Consider the following 19,611-nt stretch of genomic DNA (forward strand, 5'->3'; position numbering starts at 1 on the left):
GGCACATTATTCTGCTCGAATTCTAACCCTTTACAGATTAGATTTTTTTTCCTTCTAGTGAATATGTCAACAGATTCGTGGGCTAGAAAAGGAGTTAAATTCACATTCTCTCAGTTTAAAACAAATGAATTTAGAGTACCCAATTATTTATTTCCAATTAAGGGGCAATTTAGTGTGGTCAATCCACCTAACCTGCATATCTTTGGGTAGCGTGGATGAGACCCATGCAGGCATGGAGAGAATGCAAACTCCACATGGACAGTGACCTGGGGTTGGGATCGAACCCGGGTCCTCGGTGATGTCAGGCAGCAATGCTAACCATTGCGCCAACATGCTGCCCCCACATTCTCACAGATGATTATGGTTAAGGATGAACGGACACATTTAGGTTTTCGATTGTATGAATTTTATCTGAATGTTGATGACCCGTTGCCAGCAAGATTTGGCCATGTGTCACTCTCTTCTGATTATCGAAGACCAGGTGCCTGATTCCCCTTCGGTCGCGGAGTTCCGGTGCGGCGGTGAATCCAAAGTCAGGCAAAAGCGGGGTCGGCGCCTGTACCAATGCGCCAGTCCCTCACTGGCATTAAGATCGGGATTCCTGTTCCAACGCCAGGCGGGCACAATATTCTCCAGGTCCGTATGTTTCTCCAGTCCTCTGGGACGGGAATCACGTGGGTGAGAATTAGTCCAGGTCTTGGCAAATGTGGCCCTGACGCCGTGGACCTCACTGTGGGCCAGGGAGATAACTCTTTAAGGGAGTTCCCCGAAAGTCCGTCGGAGGGCCACCCTCCCCCCCACAATGCAAGACTTGCATACCCCACCTCCACCAGTCCCCTCTATTTAGAGAGACCCCACCAGAGACCCCCTAATTACAGAGACCCCACCAGAGACAACCTAATCAGAGAGGCACCCCTAGATACCCACTAATTAGAGAGACCCCGACCAGAGAACTTGTAACTAGTGAGACCCCATAAGAGTGATCCCTGCTTGGAAACCTCTCATAAGAGAGACCCCTGCCTGGAAGCTAGAGAGCAGTCCAGACAGAGGCAGTGAAAATAAATCACTGCTTTAACGCTCAGCTGAGCAATACACCTGCTGGCTCAGGCTGAGTAAGCAGCACCTGGTCAATTCCTGGAAAGAGAAAACCAGTTTGCTCTGTTTAAACCCTCTCAGATCTTTGATCTGCAAACCTTTCATTCATTTCTCTTAAACTGTTTTCACTGAGCTGTGATTGACAGCTTCCACACACATACTCAGCTATTTGCACTGCTTCATCCATCTCCCTTCATACTTGAGTGGCTTTGAAGTACCCAGCTCGGAAACTGTAATAATAATAATCTTTATTATTGTCACAAGTAGGCTTACATTGACACTGCAATGAAGTTACTGTGAAAATCCCCTAGTTGCCACACTTCGGCGCCTGTTCACTGAGGGGGAATTCAGAATGCTCAATTCACCTCATAGCAAGTCTTTCGGATTGTAGGAGAAAACCGGAGAAGCCGGAGGAAACCCACGCAGACATAGGGAGAGCGTGCAGATTCGCACAGACAGTGACCCAAGCTCGGAATCGAACCTGGGACCCTGCCGCTGTGAAGCAACAGCGCTAACCACTGTGCTACCGACAGCAAGCTATGATTGACAGCTCCTGGACCACATCCAAGAGAGTTAAGTGCTTTCTGTCTGTTTCACAGCTGTGGCTCAAAATATGCGGCCCAATAGCGGGATTCCCTAGGGAATACCTCACAATCCTCGCCATGCATAAATGTACGTGGCAAAGGATTGGGACCAGCATGAGTCCATATCAGGTGTGATTCACCTCCGGCAGGAGAACATAGTGCTGGATTCTCCGTTTCAGCGGCTAAGTGCAAGCTCGAACGGCGAATGTGCGGGAGGTTTACGACGTAAAAATAGACACCAAACCCTCGGTGAGGGGTTAGTGGTGGCACTGGGTGGAAACCCCCAGCTCCCGCACCGCAAATGTCCGGAGAATGGCCGGTCCGTGGCCTTGCATGCACATGGCTGTCGACCTGCAGGGGTTGCGCCATACAACATGGAGCCGGCCGTACAAACACCCGACAGCTGCAACCCCACAACCCATCCCTGGCCACACCCCAGCAGCCCCCCCAGTCCTTGTGGAAGCCGGCCCTCCCCCCCTCCCCGGGCCAGCGGCACAGATCCCGGCCGAGTGTAGTGGTGCTGGACACAGTCTACAGCCGCCATGCCGGGTTCCCACACGGCTGAGACCACCATGTCCCGCGCCGCGGAACATTGCATGAAGTCCAGCTGATGACGCGTCAGTGCCATTGCAATGGGGCGCGGCATGTAACGCAGTGACGTCATTTCTGAGGGGGTGGAGCATGGCTGACCGGTATCAAACCAGCACCGACCCCGATCTGGGCATCAGAGTCGATTCTCTGCCCGATTGCTGATTCCAATATTGGCATCGGGCAATGGAGAATCCAGCCCATAGTCTCCCAAATGGAGAATCCTGTCCCAGATTTTTATCATACCCTCCACTGGACCATAAGGGATTAACCGTATCTCTTGATTTACAAGAAAAGGGGTGGTTTTGGATATATTCTGGCTTCTATGGACGAGATCACCTGGAATCATGGCCGGGCTTCTCCCCTACCCGACGGGGCGGGAGGTCCCGGCATAGCGGAGTGGCGCCAACCACTCCAGCGTCGGGCCTCCCCAAAGCTGCGGAATTCCCCGCACCTTTAGGGGCTAGGCCGGCACCGGAGTGGTTGGCGTCACGCCGACTGGCGGCAAAACCGGCGCCAACGGCCTTTGGCGCCTGCCGGCCGGCGTTGGGACTGGCCGAAAGGCCTTCGTCGGTTCGCGCATGCGCCAGTGCATCAACGGCTGCTGACGTCACCACCGGCGCATGCGCAGTAGGGGTGGTCTCTTCCGCCTCCGCCATGGTGGAGGCAGCGGAAGAAAAAGAGTGCCCCCACGGCACTGGCCCGCCCGCCGATCAGTGTGCCCCGATTGCGGGCCAGGCCACCGTGGGGGCACCCCCTGGGGTCCGATCGCCCTGCGCCCCCCCCCCCCAGGACCCCGGGGACCCGCTCGAGCCGCCAATCCCGCCACCACCAGAGGTGGTTGAAACCATATTGGCGGGATTGGCCTGTCAGCCGCGGGACTTCAGCCCATCGCAGGCCGGAGAATCGCCGCGGGGGGCACGCCGATCGGTGCGGTGTGCACGCCGATTGGCGCGGCACGATTCCCGCTCCCGCCGATTTTCGGGTGGCGGAGAATTCCGGCCACGGCGGAGCCAGGATTTACGCCGGCCCCGGGCGATTCTCCGCCCCTGTGGGGGGGCGGAGAATTCCGCCCCAGATTTGCAACCAATTGTTTCTTGTCACCCAGAAAATGTTGTTTCTCAAATTGATCTTTTTGGGCACAATTGTCTGCATTGACCAATTGCCATAGAAGTGCAAGGATTTATGCACTGTACATGTTCATAGGGCCACGAAATCTGGTTCAAAGACATATATGGGACTAAATTGGTTTCGCTAAGAGCTGAAATTAATTTGGACAATGGTTGATTTCCCTTCCTGATTCCGGTCTCACTCTTTCACAATTCAGATTACAATCTCAAGTCAGTCAATTGAACTCTGTTTCCCCTGCTGCTGTGCATTGAGCAATAATCCAAACGCTGTGATTACTTTTCCCGCAGGCAGTGCACCCACACCCGCGGGCTGCCCAACAGCATCAGATAGGTATAAAAGGAAATCCCATTTCCAAGCGGCAGAAAGACAGAATTCCGATGCCAGTGAATGGTGCACTTTCAGGACTGGGAAATCCTGCTCCACAAAACTAAATACATCTCTCTTAGAGATAAACCTCTATCCCTTAATATTTTGACATTACAGACTGTTTTCAATAGCGTAAGTGTTCAAATTTGTAATGCTGCCCATTTGATGGCAAATCCTGAAAGGAATTACAAGAATCCACACCTCCATAGCCATGTTACAGATGTTGCGCGATATAAATTACTAAGTCTTAAAGCCAAAGTTTTAATTTATTTTGCCAACATAAACAATTGTTCAGCCTACAACATCAAGGTATTCTTGGGTGGAATAACCAGCACAAACAATAATTCACCATCGGGCTGTTACCTTCAGCTGCAGTTTCCGAAACCAGAATCAAACTGACCTAGAAAGAACTGACGGTACAGACCCTTCAGTTAAAATTATCCCCGACAGCCTGCATGGTTTTTATGAATTAAAATGTGTTATACAGTAATTAAATCCTCTTCCTTGCAGCAAAGATAATTTTTCCTAATTACCCTGTCACATCAAAGTGTGGCTCACGTCCACCCGATTTAAAATCTGGTCCTTCCCCAGCAAATATGAGAAATTTTGGTGGGGCTACTAAAGATCCAGGTCACAGCTGTAGACACAGTGCTGCTTCCTGCTGCAACTTTAAACAAAAAGGGAAAATATATACATTTTTATCCTCCGATTCACTTAAAATCTGGAGTTGTTGTTTTCTGGTCAAGGTTAATTGGAGTGTTAGACAATTCAGGAGCTCGTGGTTATTATTTGCCAAAGCAAAACATCATTCTGTATGAATGATGCAACATCATCTGTGCACAGCTTATGAATTAATAGAAAATAATTAAATTAATGCTTCATGAATTTCTCGACTAATTTTCAACCTTAACGCTAGGAGGACGTGATCAATGTACAAGAACTGCTTTCAATGCAACACTTTCAAAGTGCATGCTCTAGGCTTTGATCAGAAAGTTTTAACTTGCCTGTTAACGTGCATTTTATTTTTGCCCAGTAAATAAAAAAGCAGTGTAAATAATGAACTGTGGGGCCTGCAACCAGTGATACTGGCTGCTTAAAAGGTTTAATTGGCTTATTAATATCTCATAGCATTGCAAAGGCAGGCCTGGATTCGTCAGAAGATTAATTCTCTGCTGGAATATGTAAAGATGTTTCAAGACAGAAATGTAACACCAGCACCAAACTCTAATGTCACAGGTTTAGGGACGGAAATCGGCCACCCTAACCCAGCCTGACCTACATGTGATTTCACACCTATGGCAATGTGGTTGTATCTTGAATGCCCTCTGAAATGGCCCAGCAAGGCACTCAGTTTCAAGGGCGATCAAGGGAAGCTAATGCTGACTTTGCCAGTGACACTGCTCCTGTGACTGAATGAAGAAGACTAAAAGTCCAACTGTATTTGTGAGAACAATGACATCATGCTAAATGTCAAATGATTTTATACAGAGGCATCAATTATTTCCGCCTGTACATCAAAGATAGAAAGGCTACCACTGTTTCTCTTTACTACAATGGGAAGAACAAAAGTGACCTTTAAATAACATTTAGCAAACCTCTTTAAGGAGTCGAAGCAAAAAGTGAATCCTTCATGTTAAGAAGTTTCAATAGCGGCGATTCTAATCCAGTATTTCAAACAGGAGCTTTAGACTACTAACCCAAAGCAATTTGGCTTCACGAACAACTTACTGACAGAGTACGGGATCCTTCTAGGGAACTTGGAATCTTCTCATCACTCGAACCTCCAGGGCAAGCACTTTTGCTTGAAATGCTCTCAGAAACAGCCAGCTCCCATTGAAACTGCACCACCAAACATTAGTACCAAAGCTGGAACGCAATCAAAAACAACACTGCAAAACTGTTTTGAATGTCATTTCATATTGACTGAGAATACATTTTAACCTTTAATCATTTGAGAAGAGAAAATTTGTTTTGCACAATTGTCAATCAGACTGTATGCCCTATCTAGAATGATGAAGTTGATGTTTTAATATAGGATGACTGACCGCACTGGTAAGTTGCTTATGCGGAATGTGAAGAGTACAAGTGGTATCGTTAGAGGATTGGGGACATATCAGACCAGGACACTGTCCTTGCAAAGGATATGTTATTATGGAAAATAAAGTCCAATCATGCTGGAAGATATGTATCGCTTATTATTTTCTGGTGCCCTGTACCTTTATCTCGTCATCGCCAGGATCATAGTTTGAATCTTCCCAGAGGTAAAGGGAAGGTTTCTTCCCCACAACACTCAGCTCTCCCATTTTCACCATTCCCTGAAGGTTCTACTTTGGCGAGGCTGGCGTTTTGAATTAAGAAGCTACAGGTTTATATTTTTGAAATGCTTAGTTAGAGTTAAATGATCGTCTCTGGATATTATTTTGCTATTTACCCATCAGCTAACGTGTTTATGGCTGCAGCACGTTAAAGGGAGTTCAAATTCAGATCTTTATTTTCATAGTAATGTGGTGATCTTTGTGAGGAATTTCCAGGATGGAAGGCGTAGTGATCACAAAAATACACAAGGCTCTTTTAAAGAACAAAACTAATTTTATTAACACTACTAAATTTGAGTTTAACACTTATTCTGAATAGCAAACAGACATATAAGAATTAAACTACACTCACTAGCACTATCTCTATCTACTAACGATAACTATTATATCTCGACTTGCTCTGCAATACACCATAAATCTTGTCTGCTCCAAATCTAATCTCCTCCCCAAGCCCAAGAACCAGTGCAATTTATAGTACTGTCCCTTAGCTCCCTCTAGTGGCTAGGCTTAACATAACATTAACTCTTCACTTGCTGTATATTTGTATAATGTCACAAGTAAAATCTTAATTATTTCCAACAATCTTAAGCCAGTTATACCATATAGTACATTGACAGGACATGGTGCAGAACCTCTGTCTGGCCCAGTGTTCAAAGTGACCTCAAATATTGTAGGACAACAATATGATACTTCAGGAAAATACACTTCCTTGTCACAAGTGGTACTCCGGCTTAGGACCTGGAATATAATTGCAAGATGTTCTGGCATAATTTAAGTACTATCTCTGAAAACCACATGAGGTTCGAATGAGTAGTCTGTGTGGTTTACGCACCGATCTCCCTTCCTTGTTCAGAGTGCACGAGAGTTCTAAGGCAGGATTCTCCGCTCCCCCGGCCGTGTGTTTCTCGGCTGTTCTCTTTTATGGCTCTTTGAGGAATTTCTTAAAATTAGGCATTTTTTATGTTCAAATAGAAAAAGCTCAATAGATAGTGAGGTGATGGCATAGTGGTATTGCCTTTTGACCCAAGACAATGCTCTGGGAACCTGGATTTGAATTCCACTGTGGCAGACGGTGGAGTTTGAATTCAATAAAAATCTGGAATGGTGGCCATGTCGTAAAAACCCATCTGGTTCACTAATGTCCTTTAGAGAAGGAAATCTGTCGTCCTTATCTGGTCTGGCTTACATGTGACTCCAGACTCACAGCAATGTGGTTTGACTCTTAAATGACCTCAGGGATGGGCAGCAAATGCTGGCCCAGCCAGCGACGCCCACATCCCATGAACGGATAATAAAAAAAGTTTACTTTCTGCTCCAGATCAGTACAGCTTTGCATTGGAAACCCTCTTTCATTTTGCATCCTTGCACACACAAAGCTGGGAAATTAGTTGTGAATCTCATCAATTGGTGGAATGTTCAAACAAAAATGGCGAAGTGCCAGGTTCTGACTGAAAACTGATGTGTTTCTCGCCAGAAACATAGCCAGGTTTTCTGTTTAGATCTTCTGACATTCTGGGCGAGATTCTCCGTTTGGGTGAATATGTTCTCCCACCGGAGGCAGAGGGTCTATGGGGGTCCCTCAGTAATGGAGGAGCCATGCAGATCTCTGAAAAAGACAAGGCACATGCTTGAATGATTGGAATGCACCTAGTGATTGGAATGCACTTACCTCTCTTTGATGTAGTTGATGATTGTAAACATTGGAGTTTCAGCACTTAGAGTCACTCACCCATGAAGGGACATGAATGAATCAAGTCTGCAGCCGTTTTGTGGAAGCTGTCAATCACAGCTCACTGGGATAAATCAATGAATGGCTTGCAGCAAATGGACCTGAGGGGTTTAAACACAGGTCACAGCTATTTTCCTCCCAGGAATGGACAGGTGGTGCTTCCTGATACAACTGTAATTTCTGTCACTGCCCCTATCTGGACTGCTCTCCAGCATCCAGTCAGGAGACTTTGTTCTAGAGGATCTGCGGGCGGTACCTCTAGTTGTGCAGACTGAATAATTTAGAGTGGGAGACTTGGTGACTGGCTACACTTGCCTACCCTTGTGGAGTGTTTTTACTTCCTTCTGCACTGTTGATAAGCCCGGGTGTAAAGGAGTTGGTATTCAGTGCCAGTGCCAACTCCATATAGCCACCATGACTGCTATTGGCGTTTGGCATGTGGCAGGAAGACAGATGCATGAGGCTTCTATTTAGTATGCCTTGGAGGAGGACATGGAGATTTTGATCAGTGAAGTTAGCTTTGCTATTCTGGCACAGCTGGCACCTAATTGGATATGGTAGTGTAACACTGGACTGATCATGCAGGGCACCGGCACAGGAGCGGCACGGCGGTACAGCACTGCTGCCTCACAGCATCAGGAACCAGGGTTCAATTCCGGCCTTGGCTGACTGTGTGAAGTTTGCACTTTCTCCTTGTGTCTGCATGGGCTTCCTCCAGGTGCTCCAGTTTCCGCCCACAGTTCAAAGATGTGCAGGGTAGGTGAATTGGCCATGCTAAATTTCCCCTTTGCGTCAAAAGATTTGCAGGTTAGGTCTGGTTTTGGGAATCGAGTGGGGGAGTGGGCCTAGGGGCGGTCCTATTTTAGAGGGGCAGTGCAGACTTGATGGGCTGAATGGCCTCCTTTTGCACTGTAGGAATCTTATAGTTCTATGGAGAGATATCTTCAAATGATCTAATGAAAATTGGCAGCCTACCTTGCTATTTGCCAGTGTCCTGCTGCTGAGAATCTGTGGTGTACATTTTTTTAAATGATGCCGTTGTTGCACTGATGTATTGTGAGGTGAGAGGTGGAGGGTGAGGAGTGATTAAATAATTGGTGTCGCCTCCATGTTCAAGTTATACCAGAATTGTGTCAAGAATATTTAATATTATCTACCCAAGCAAATTTGCTGATGAATGTTGTAACTTTCTGGAGAAACAGCAGCACAACTGACATGAAGGAATTTTCCTCCCACTATTTATGAGTGAAATAATTTATATTGGTGACATGGAATTAGCATTATAAGCAGAAAGATAGCTCAATGTTTTGAGCCCATCCTTCACCCACAATGTTAACCCTTCCTTCTCCTGCAGATACTAATCAGCTTGCTGGGCATTTTCAGCATTTTCAGTTTGTGCTTTTCAAACTTTCAGCATTATTCAATTTTCATTTTATTCCTCGGGCTTTGGCCAATTTACAACGTGAGGACATATATGCATTTTAGTTATGAACAAGAGCCATATTCATGATAGCTAGCGTAAATATAGATGTTACATCTTTCCAAACAAGTGTTACAGTCTCCGCAAAGACCGATAACATTTTAAAAGAAAATTATGACAACAATGTCATTGGAAAGAAAACTGAAGAACACACTTTCACTGTATGAAACATTTACTGTATAAATCAACATGATTCAAACATGAACAGCAAAATGGTACTTCAAATCAAAAGATAAATTTCACTTTACACAGTTGATACAACACAGATAAATTATACAATACTACAAGCACTCCTCCATTAGCAAATATGACATTAAACTCAGCAAATGGGTCCTACAGTCCCCTGGATTTCCAAGGTGGAGATTTAGTTCCTTCATGCATACAGGAGGTCTTCCTGAAGTCCCGCCAGCCAGTAATCTCAATACACCTGATTTCCACAGGCGCCCAAAAGGCAGCGCGTGTGCTCATAGAACCGGCCTTTTTAGTCTCCTTCCCTAGCTGTCACGACTTTGCACCTCAGCTGCCTTCCAGCCATTGTTTAGTCTGTGTCCTATTCTCCGAGGCCTCTCCTAGCTTCTTCACCAAGATCTGTGTCTCTTAATGTTCCTGCAACTGAACTTGCTGCAGCAGGACAGACGCTGTAAATTCGACCCCCCAATTAGGCTACCTATTTACTTTTTGCTTCAGTTCTAGAGCAACCTCGGCCAGAGTTTAACCTCTCTGAAACGATGTCACACCGAAAAAGTCAAATGAACCCCTTTCCAGAATTATCTTTGTTTCAATTTGCACTAGGGAAGCCTCACAACAAGAAAATACAGGAATTCTCCAAAGTGCAAAGATCATCACAGAAGTCAGGCAGTCAAAAGTCAATATTACCCCCACTGTTTGGCTCATGCGACATGACGAGGTATGTAATTAGCCAACTTACTTTAAAACTAAATCAACAACCAAAAAAGACAATTTGAGTTCTTGTTCCACCAGTGGCCGAGTGGTATTGTCACTGGATCAAAGACCCAGGCTAATGATCTGGGGACCAGGTTCGAATCCCACCAAGGCAGGTGGCGGAATTTAAACTCAACAAAATATCTGGTCTAACCCATCTGGTTCACTAATGCCTTTGGTGGCACGGTGGTTAGCATTGCTGCCTAACAACGCAAGGGATCTGGGTACAATTCCGGCCTTGAGTCTCTGTAGTGTGGAATTTGCACTTTCTCCCGGCTCTGCGTAGGTTTCCTCCGGGTGCTCGAGTTTCTTCCCACAGTGCAGAAGATGTGCAGGTTAGTTGAATTGGCCATGCTAAATAGGCCCTTAGTGTCCAGGGATGTGTAGTTTACATTAAGGGGTTATTGGGATAGGTTGAAGAAGTGGGCTTGGGTGGAGTGCTCTTTCAGGTTACCAAGGGAATCCTTGTTAGTTTATTGCCCTCTGCGAAGTAACATGTTTGAATTCAGCGGGTTTTCACATCTGATCTTTCAGAGGGTCAGTTCAGACTCGATGGGCTGAATGGCTTCCTTCTGCGCTGTAGGGGTTCTGTAATTCTAAAACCTGAGGCTAGTTAGTTGATGAAATAGTTTAACTGAACAGGGCCCCATATTAAAACACACAGGACATGATCGAATGGCCCTGTTGCGTCTGACTCGGTGATGTCCCACGAGATCTAACGAGAAATCGCTGAGTCAGTGGGTGAAATCCAGATTTACATATTGAAGTGAGCAGTTCGGCTCAAATAAATATGTTGCCACCCGATCTCCCGAGACCTGAGAACGAACGGCCACGCCTGTGGGACCTGGCTATGGCGTTGTTTAGCACTGGTCCACACAAACGTGAAACAGGTGGAATGGTTCCAAGGGAGGTGTCTCCCAGGTCATTGGAGACCCCTGGGTGGTTGGACTCTGGGCAGGGTGGTACCCTGGCACTCCCGCTGCCACCTGGTCATCTTGGCACTGTCTGTGTGCTAGGTCAGCAGTACCAAGGTGCCAGGTTGCCCATGCTAGGTATCAAGCCCGGGGGTGCCCTGCCCTTATGAGGTGGGGTAAAGGGAGGCCCGAGGACCCCCTAACGGCATGGTTGGAGCATGGTGGGGGTCCAAAGGCCGTGGTGGTGAGTCCGAATGGGGTCGAGAGATCGGGGCAGCATTTATGCCGCCCCAATTTCATTCTGCACTCATCACTGTGAAGTGCCTTGGGACATTTCCTTACATTAAAGGAACTATATAAATATTAACTGTTATTGTTTGTCTACATTGTTAATAAATTGAATTATTTACATTCAAATCCTTGCAGCCTTCACAATTTTTGTAGGTTCCAATTTTATAAAACTTTTTTTTTCACCAAAGCAAAAAATCATATTTTATCAATCATTCCAGCAAATGAATTAATCAGCTACGCTCATATCTGTTTCCAGCTCTCGAGAAAGGTTCATATGGGTGCCAGGTAACTTTCACTCCCTGGTTCAAGTGGGCATTCTACAAAATGAGACAGCTCACAGCTGAGCCTGATTTTTTCTCCCTCATCTGATGATCATCCTTCTACTTTCATGCGGAAGTGGGAAAGCTTTGATTAATGGAACCCATAGAGAGTTTCAATTCAATGGCTCCTAAAGTCCTTGACTATCGTGCCAATTTTTCAAATCCTTTATTTTGACCGATATTATCTACTTCCTGATATATCAATTCCCGACTGAGGCAAAATTAACCATTTCAGCACCACTAGGCATTGAAACAGAAATCCTCTGACCTGACTGGATTATTACCAGAACTTGGGCCGATTTACTCACTACAACAGCAACTGTATTGATATCGCACCTTTAACATGGGGTAGTGGGAGTTTGGAATTCACTGCCAGAGTTGGTGGTGGAGGCTGAGGCCATAAACTTACCTGGATCTGCACCTTAAGTGCTGTAAGCTGCAGGGCTATGGACCAGGTGCAGGAAAGTGGGATTAGAAAGGGCACCTGGGTATTCTCGGGCTGACATGGACAAGATGGGACAAATGGCCTGCTTCTGTGCTGTAACTTTTCTGTGGTTCTATAAAACATCGTAAGGTGCTTCTCAGTGATGTTATAAAGCCAAATTTGACAACAAACCACGAAAGGAGGTATTAAGACAGATGATCAAAAAACCTGGTCAAAGAGGAAGACGTAAAGGAGTGTTTAAAGGAGGAAAGAGGGATATAAATGTTTAGGGAAAGGGTTTCAGAACTTAAGCTCTTGCCAGCTGAAGGCTTGGCCACTAATGGTGGAGCAATGAAAACTGGGGTTGCTTAAGAGGCCAAATTTGAGGAGTACAGATATCTTTGGGTGTTGTGAGCAGGGGATGATCACAGAGATGGGGAGGGGCAAGGCCAAGAAGGAGTTTGGAAACAGGAATAGGAATTTTAGACTCAAGATGTTGCTTGACCGGGAACCAAAGTAGGTCAGTTGTTTTGAAGGGTTTTAGAGCTGGGGAAGGGGTTTGTGCTCGGGGGTATTATAGAGATAGGCAGGGACAATGCCAGGGAAAGATTTAAAAACAAGGATGAGGATTTTAAATTCAAGGTATTGCTGAATTGGGAACCAATTTAGGTCAATGAGAATAGGGGTAATGGATGAAGAGGACTTGGTACAAGTTAGGCCAAGAGCAGCCTTTTAGATTACATGATGGTGGGCAGAGTGTAGGAGGCTGGCTAGGGGTTCATTAGAATAATCAAACCTAGAAAATCAAAGCGCTGGATAAGGGCTTCAGGAGATGAGTTGATGTAGGGCCAGAGTCAGGCGATGTTATGGAGGCGGAGAAAGGTGGTGGTGCAGAAGAGCTCATTTTGGGGTCAAGTATGACACCAAGAGTGTTAACTCTTTGATTCAGCCTCAGATTGCGCCAGGAAGATGGATGAAGTCTGTGGCTAGGGAATGGAGCTTGTGATCACGACTATAGCTTTGATCTTCACAATATTCAATTGGAAGGGCATTTCTGCTCATCCATACTGGATGTCAGACATGCAGGCTGACAATTTAGGTGTGGTGGAGGGGTTAGAAGAAGTGCCAGTGGATTATAGTTAGGTATCGTAATTATAAATGTGGAAGCTGACATTTACTGTGTTATGGATGCCTTGACAGCTCACAACAGTAGCTAAGTGACTGGAGCAGATGCCATAACCTTTTTAAGTTTTAATGTGATGCAGAGAGATCCATTCATTCCAGCAGTGATAATATAAGAAATAGGGCTTGGTTATTCTATAAACAAACTTTATTAAAACAAAAAGAAAAGAAAACAGTATTTATGTTTTTACTTCAGCTCTAACACAAACAGATTGCATGTAGTTGCTTCACCTTAACACACTAGTTCCCATCAAACATCACATTAAATCACCATGCTACTTCCATGCTGCTTACACAGACAGGTCAAGGTAATACTTGCATTTACAAAGCAATTTTTCTTCTGTTAAGGACATTTGTTCAGAACTCTTTTCCAAAGCCTGCCTCGGTGTTAACTTTCATGACCTCTCCAGTTGATTTCCACAACCGTCTGCTCTCTGTATCAGCATTATATCTCTCTCTAAGCTCCACCTAACCCCTCAAACAAAGGTTCTCTCAGGTTTCCAGACTTGACCTATCATTGTAGCTTGGCTAATTGCCCACTCCTGTTTATATAAACAAACAGAGCTATGCTATTTATACACAACTAACCTCTCATTGATGGATAAGTAGGTTATCAGACTCTGTGATGAGCTAATGGCTGGTCAAACATGGTTGTCCTGAATGAAAATGGCTCTTGAGTGGATCATCCTGGATGAACTGGGACATCATCTGTATTCCCACGAACAAGGTTAAGTTTGAATGGGACAAGATAACTCACGATGTGGCATATCCCACTGACTCTGCTGCTAGTAGTCTTTTTGTGTTTAACCCCTAAATCGCCTGCTACATTTTTGACTCTATTTCTGGACCCAAGTTCCTAATATTTCCCTATCATGACAGTTGGATGATGCCATCATTGAGGGGTCATTCAGATAACGAAAACAGAGGATCTTGTATGTATAGAGGACCTTTGCGTATTCTCAAATTTCTTTGTATCAAATGAATTTCTTTCAAAATGTAATCATGTTGTTGTTTGGACAAAGGCAGACCAAGTTCCACAAAGAAAAACAAAAAAATGGATAATAGTCCATCTATTGTTGGTGATTCTTGAATGAGGAGTGTTGCCCTGGAGACCAGGAAAACTCACTGGTTACCTTCAAATGGTGCCATGGAACCACTGATAGCCACTTGAAGAGGTAGGCAAGGCCTTGGCTTGCTGTCTCCCCCAAAAGACTGCATCACTGCCAATGCTTCTCATCTTCAATGCTGCACTGGAGTTCTAGCCTACATCACACACTGTCCTGGAGGTGAGCCTGAACGCAGAATCTTCTTAGTGAGGGGGCATGCTACCATCGAGTAAAGCTGACATACACAATGCCATTCATGTGTAAAGAGGTTGTCTGGATCATTCAGAAAAATGGGGCAGCATGGTAGCATGGTGGTTAGCATAAATGCTTCACAGCTGCAGGGTCCCAGGTTCAATTCCCGACTGGGTCACTGTCTGTGTGGAGTCTGCACGTCCTCCCCCTGTGTGCGTGGGTTTCCTCCGGGTGCTCCGGTTTCCTCCCACAGTCCAAAGATGTGCGGGTTAGGTGGATTGGCCATGCTAAATTGCCCTTAGTGTCCAAAAAAATAAGGTTAATTGGGGGGGATTGTTGTTGGGTTACTGGTATAGGGTGGATACGTTGGCTTGAGTAGGGTGATCATTGCTCGGCACAACATCGAGGGCCGAAGGGCCTGTTCTGTGCTGTACTGTTCTAATAATTCTAATCTAATAAGGTGAACAGTTAATTTGCATTGAAGATTTCTTACAAATGTAACTTGAGCTATAAATTATTTTGTCTGATGTAACATAAGTAATATAGTTACATTTGGAATATTATGTTTGCTGTATCTGATAGATAAAGAATTTAGGTAAAGAAATAAAATATTTTTAGATTTCACACCTAAAAGCAAACGATGAAAGGAATTTAAAAGCAGTACCCACAGGGTCAATGTTAACATCCATTTTAAGGGAACATTTGGTAAGCATCAGTCCCGACTTCACACACTGCATGGTCCTTGATTAATGGGAACTCACAGCTCATTTCTATGAAGGGGCTTGTGGGGGTACTGCTTGATCTTGCCTAATTTTTATATGCTTTATCTCATAGGTAAGGCAAGACGTGGGACCTATGCTGATGCAGGCATTATACCTTTTAGCACTATGGTACAAGAGTCGTCAGTACAGGTGCATTTCGAGTCTACTGCATTACTAATCCTTCGACTTTCTTTTCTCACATTTTCATATGAGCCACTTATGTATCCCGCACTGTCCACCCGCGATTACCTGCTACTTCTTGCACAGCATCTGATAGGTTTTTTCTATCAGAGCTGGACCAGAGCTAAACAAAGCTGGACCAGGAGAATAAATGTAGACTCATTGCTAGCACAGTAAGTAAGTCCGACAATGGTTGTATAATATTAACTCGCCAGTCTGGTTAAGTCCACACGCACAAACACACACACACAAATGTAACTAATTTTTAAGACTACTTACGGATTGGCCAGAGAATGATTTAATTGCAGGATAAGATGAATCACAAATACCCAATTATCACTGCATTTCTAAATTGCCCAGCTGTTAAAAATGAAAAAAAGAATATGTTTTATTCTGACACTGAATGCATACCAGCTGATTTATAAAGTTGGCTGTTAAGTGAAAATAAAAGACATTTTTTTCACAAAGCACAGAAACAGCAAAATCCCCTTACCATTTACCAGATAGGATTCCTGGTAGCCTCCTCCAAAAGTTTGACAATCAACCCTATTTCTTTCTTGTCCGTTGCTTCCTGCAGTTCCCTTTTGCTGTATGCAATCCGGTTGTCTGTCAAGCAGTACCCGCAATAGTACACATGCAGCTCTCTGCCTTCCTGCTTGCGATGCTGCTCACACGGCTCTGCATGCAGAGATGACAGGCGTGGACGCACATTCAAGGGCATTCCCCAGGAATCAATATGCAAATCCTTCCCAAGGGATTGGCTCTGCTACACTCAGACCCTGCCTGCGAACTTTCAGGCGCAAATTAAATATGATATCCAAGGAGAGAAGCACAAGAGCCCAACTCCATCCCTTCTGCAAAATACAATAAGTTTTAATAAGCTCTCAAATTAATTGACCAGAGGAGTCAGACCAGTACCGAGCCCAATGCCGTCGAAAAGCATCAAAATATTCATGCACCTTAAGTCGGTGCTTAATGTCTCTTTTTCAGATTAACCCTTCTTATACCGGCACACTGAGGGCTATTTTCACGGGCAGAAGGAGGTGAGTTTTGGGGCATTGAGGGGAGTTCAATCCCTAAAAGATGATGTTGGGCCCAGATCCTCGGCCTCTTTTGGGATTCACCCAGAGGAAATCGAAAATGAACGTGGAAACACCATGCAGCTGCTGGATAAAGCATTTGAATCTTTTCGTAGGTAAAGTTTTCGTACTCTAAATTCTGGCTTTCCCAGTCAGGGCACCTGTTTTTTCCGAACAGTTAACAACCAGAGTTCTTATTCAGTGGAAACCAACAAGCTGGGAAGCCTTTGATGAGTGAAACTGGCAAGTTCCAGCCATTATCATAAAAGCTGCAGATGTTGGAAACCTGAAGTAAAATGAGAAAATACCGGAAAAACTCAGAAGGCAAGTTCAATCTATGGCAATGCGAAGTTAAATATTCACAACCAAAGCAGTGATGCAGTTATAATCAAACAGTATACATCCTCTCACTCAATGCTCAGATTCATTAATGAAGAATCTTCATTTGGTGATACATTCAAAATCCAGTTTTCCATTACATCAGACCGATCTACAATAATGCAATCTTTGGTATGTTGCATTTTCCAAGAGAACCTTCGCCATATTTTGTAAAGATTCATTTACTGGGAGTGGGCCAGTGTTTTTTGCCCATCCCTAAATGCCCTCCATTTAAGAAGGCATTTGGCAGTCAAGCACATTGCTACGGATCTGGAGTCATATGTAAGCCAGACTGGATAAAGATGGAAGCTTTCTTTCACTAAAGTTCATCAGTGAACCAGATGGGTTTTTACGACACTAGACAATGGCTTCATGGTCATCATTAGACATTCAACTCAAGATTTGTATTGAATTCCAATTTTACCATCTGCCTTGGTGGGATTTGAACCCAGGTCCCCAGATCCCTTTAATATGGCTAACTTTCCCAAACAGTGTTGTAGCTATGATGATATCTGGCACATTCTGTTAACATGCCCAAAACAAAACCATGTCCCACGACAAGCTATTGTAATGGCATTGTACTTTTGGCATTACATCAGGAATATCTCTGTATATTTCAGGACATTGCGAAGTTACAGACTGTAAGAGTAACATCCAACTAAGTAACACTACCAACCTCGGAGTATTATAGTGCAGTTATGCACATTTTTGTTTGTTATGCTTTAATTTTGTTCTAAGCATTCTGTCACATTCTTCAAAGGCTTAAAACTGGTGGCATTACTGTAATGTAAGGTCTCTGATATTTACAGAAATCTTTTCTGATACAATAACATAGACATTTCATTAATACTCAATCAATCACTCAGAAACTCTTTCACTTAGATCAATAACTGTGACCGTCACTGATGAACAAACTATGTAAGAAAATGATATTTGGTAATTCATAGCACAAATTATTTTCAGCATTATTCAGACTTATTCAAGGATAATTAATTTGTACAACATTTTAATAACATGGATATATGTTTTTATAAGTTTATAATGAAACGTTATTGGAAGTAGATGGGAAACAAACAGATCAGCCATAATCTTATTGAATGGCAGAGCAGGCTCAAGGGGCCGAATGGCTCACTTCTACTCCTATTTCCTATGTTTGCATATTCATATAAAAGGCCATGGAACTATTTAAAACACAAAATCCTGCTGTTTACGTCAAACTAAATATTTCAGTAACAGTGCAGCAGTTTCTCCATATACCTTGCTTGGAATCTTTTTCACTGCAACGGACAATATCTTAAAGGACTGCAGTTTCCAATATTAGTTTTGTGCTGAGCTCATATTGGAAACTCATTATTGCTGATATTTTACATGCTGAGAAATGGGATATACTAAGATGATAGCCAGCCCAGGGGTTTCAGAGGCGTACATTAACGTCCCAATTTTTGCAGAAGAAAGATCTTGCATTTATATAGCATCGTTCACAATCTCGGCACATCCCAATGAAGTACTATTGCGGTGCAGGGAACCTCAGCAGTCAATTTGCACACAGCAAGGCCCATAGAACATAGAACAGTACAGCACAGAACAGGCCCTTCGGCCCTCGATGTTGTGCCGTGCAATGATCACCCTACTCAAACCCACGTATCCACCCTATACCCGTAACCCAACAATCCCCCCATTAACCTTACACTACGGGCAATTTAGCATGGCCAATCCACCTAACCCGCACATCTTTGGACTGTGGGAGGAAACTGGAGCACCCGGAGGAAACCCACGCACACACGGGGAGGACGTGCAGACTCCACACAGACAGTGACCCAGCCGGGAATCGAACCTGGGACCCTGGAGCTGTGAAGCATTTATGCTAACCACCATGCTACCGTGCTGCCCCTTATGAACAGGGAAGAATAATGACCAGATGACGGGGGTGAAATTGGTCTTCACCAATCTTGCAAAAAGAAGCTCATAGTGAATCAGCAGCCATATGGCACTGAGCTCCATTTCTTTGTCCACTGACTTCAATCCAATGAAAACGAGGCATGATATAAAATTGACTGTCAATTTGCTGAGAGCTCGTTTTGTGAGATGATGAATTTCATCCCCAGTCCATTAAATGCATTTATTTCCTTGTTTATGAAGCAGAAGGAAGGGCGATAGGAGAGAGTAGTGGTGGAAGGGAGTGTCTCAAAATGGAGAAAGGTGACTAGTGGTGTTCCACAGGGATCCGTGCTCGGACCACTGTTGTTTGTGATATATAGAACATAGAACATAGAACAGTACAGCACAGAACAGAACAGGCCCTTCGGCCCTCAATGTTGTGCCGAGCCATGATCACCCTACTCAAACCCACATATCCACCCTATACCCGTAACCCAACAACCCCCCCCTTAACCTTACATTTATTAGGACACTACGGGCAATTTAGCATGGCCAATCCACCTAACCCGCACATCTTTGGACTGTGGGAGGAAACCGGAGCACCCGGAGGAAACCCACGCACACAGGGGGAGGACGTGCAGACTCCACACAGACAGTGACCCAGCCGGGAATCGAA

General features: G+C 44.6%; 1 protein-coding gene across 8 annotated transcripts in view; it reads right to left on the bottom strand.

Moving 5' to 3' along the window:
- LOC119978275 (synaptotagmin-B) overlaps nt 1-19,611 on the bottom strand; it is an 835,178-nt gene that overhangs the window by 274,007 nt on the left and 541,560 nt on the right. The window contains exons 1-3 of one of the 8 annotated variants that reach the window (XM_038819772.1): nt 16,094-16,291; nt 15,880-15,960; nt 5,493-5,630 (exon numbers count right to left, since the gene is read on the bottom strand). The exons of 4 other annotated variants lie outside the window; for them this stretch is intronic. The gene's annotated coding sequence lies outside the window, so the exon portion shown is untranslated. Of the gene's footprint in view, nt 1-5,492; nt 5,631-15,879; nt 15,961-16,093; nt 16,292-19,611 lie in introns of those variants that run through there. 3 more of the 8 variants (XM_038819773.1, XM_038819771.1, XM_038819770.1) reach the window with 3 other exon arrangements.

The sequence above is a fragment of the Scyliorhinus canicula genome, chromosome 15 (genome assembly GCF_902713615.1).
Source record: "Scyliorhinus canicula chromosome 15, sScyCan1.1, whole genome shotgun sequence".
Classification (NCBI taxonomy): Eukaryota; Metazoa; Chordata; class Chondrichthyes; order Carcharhiniformes; family Scyliorhinidae; genus Scyliorhinus; species Scyliorhinus canicula.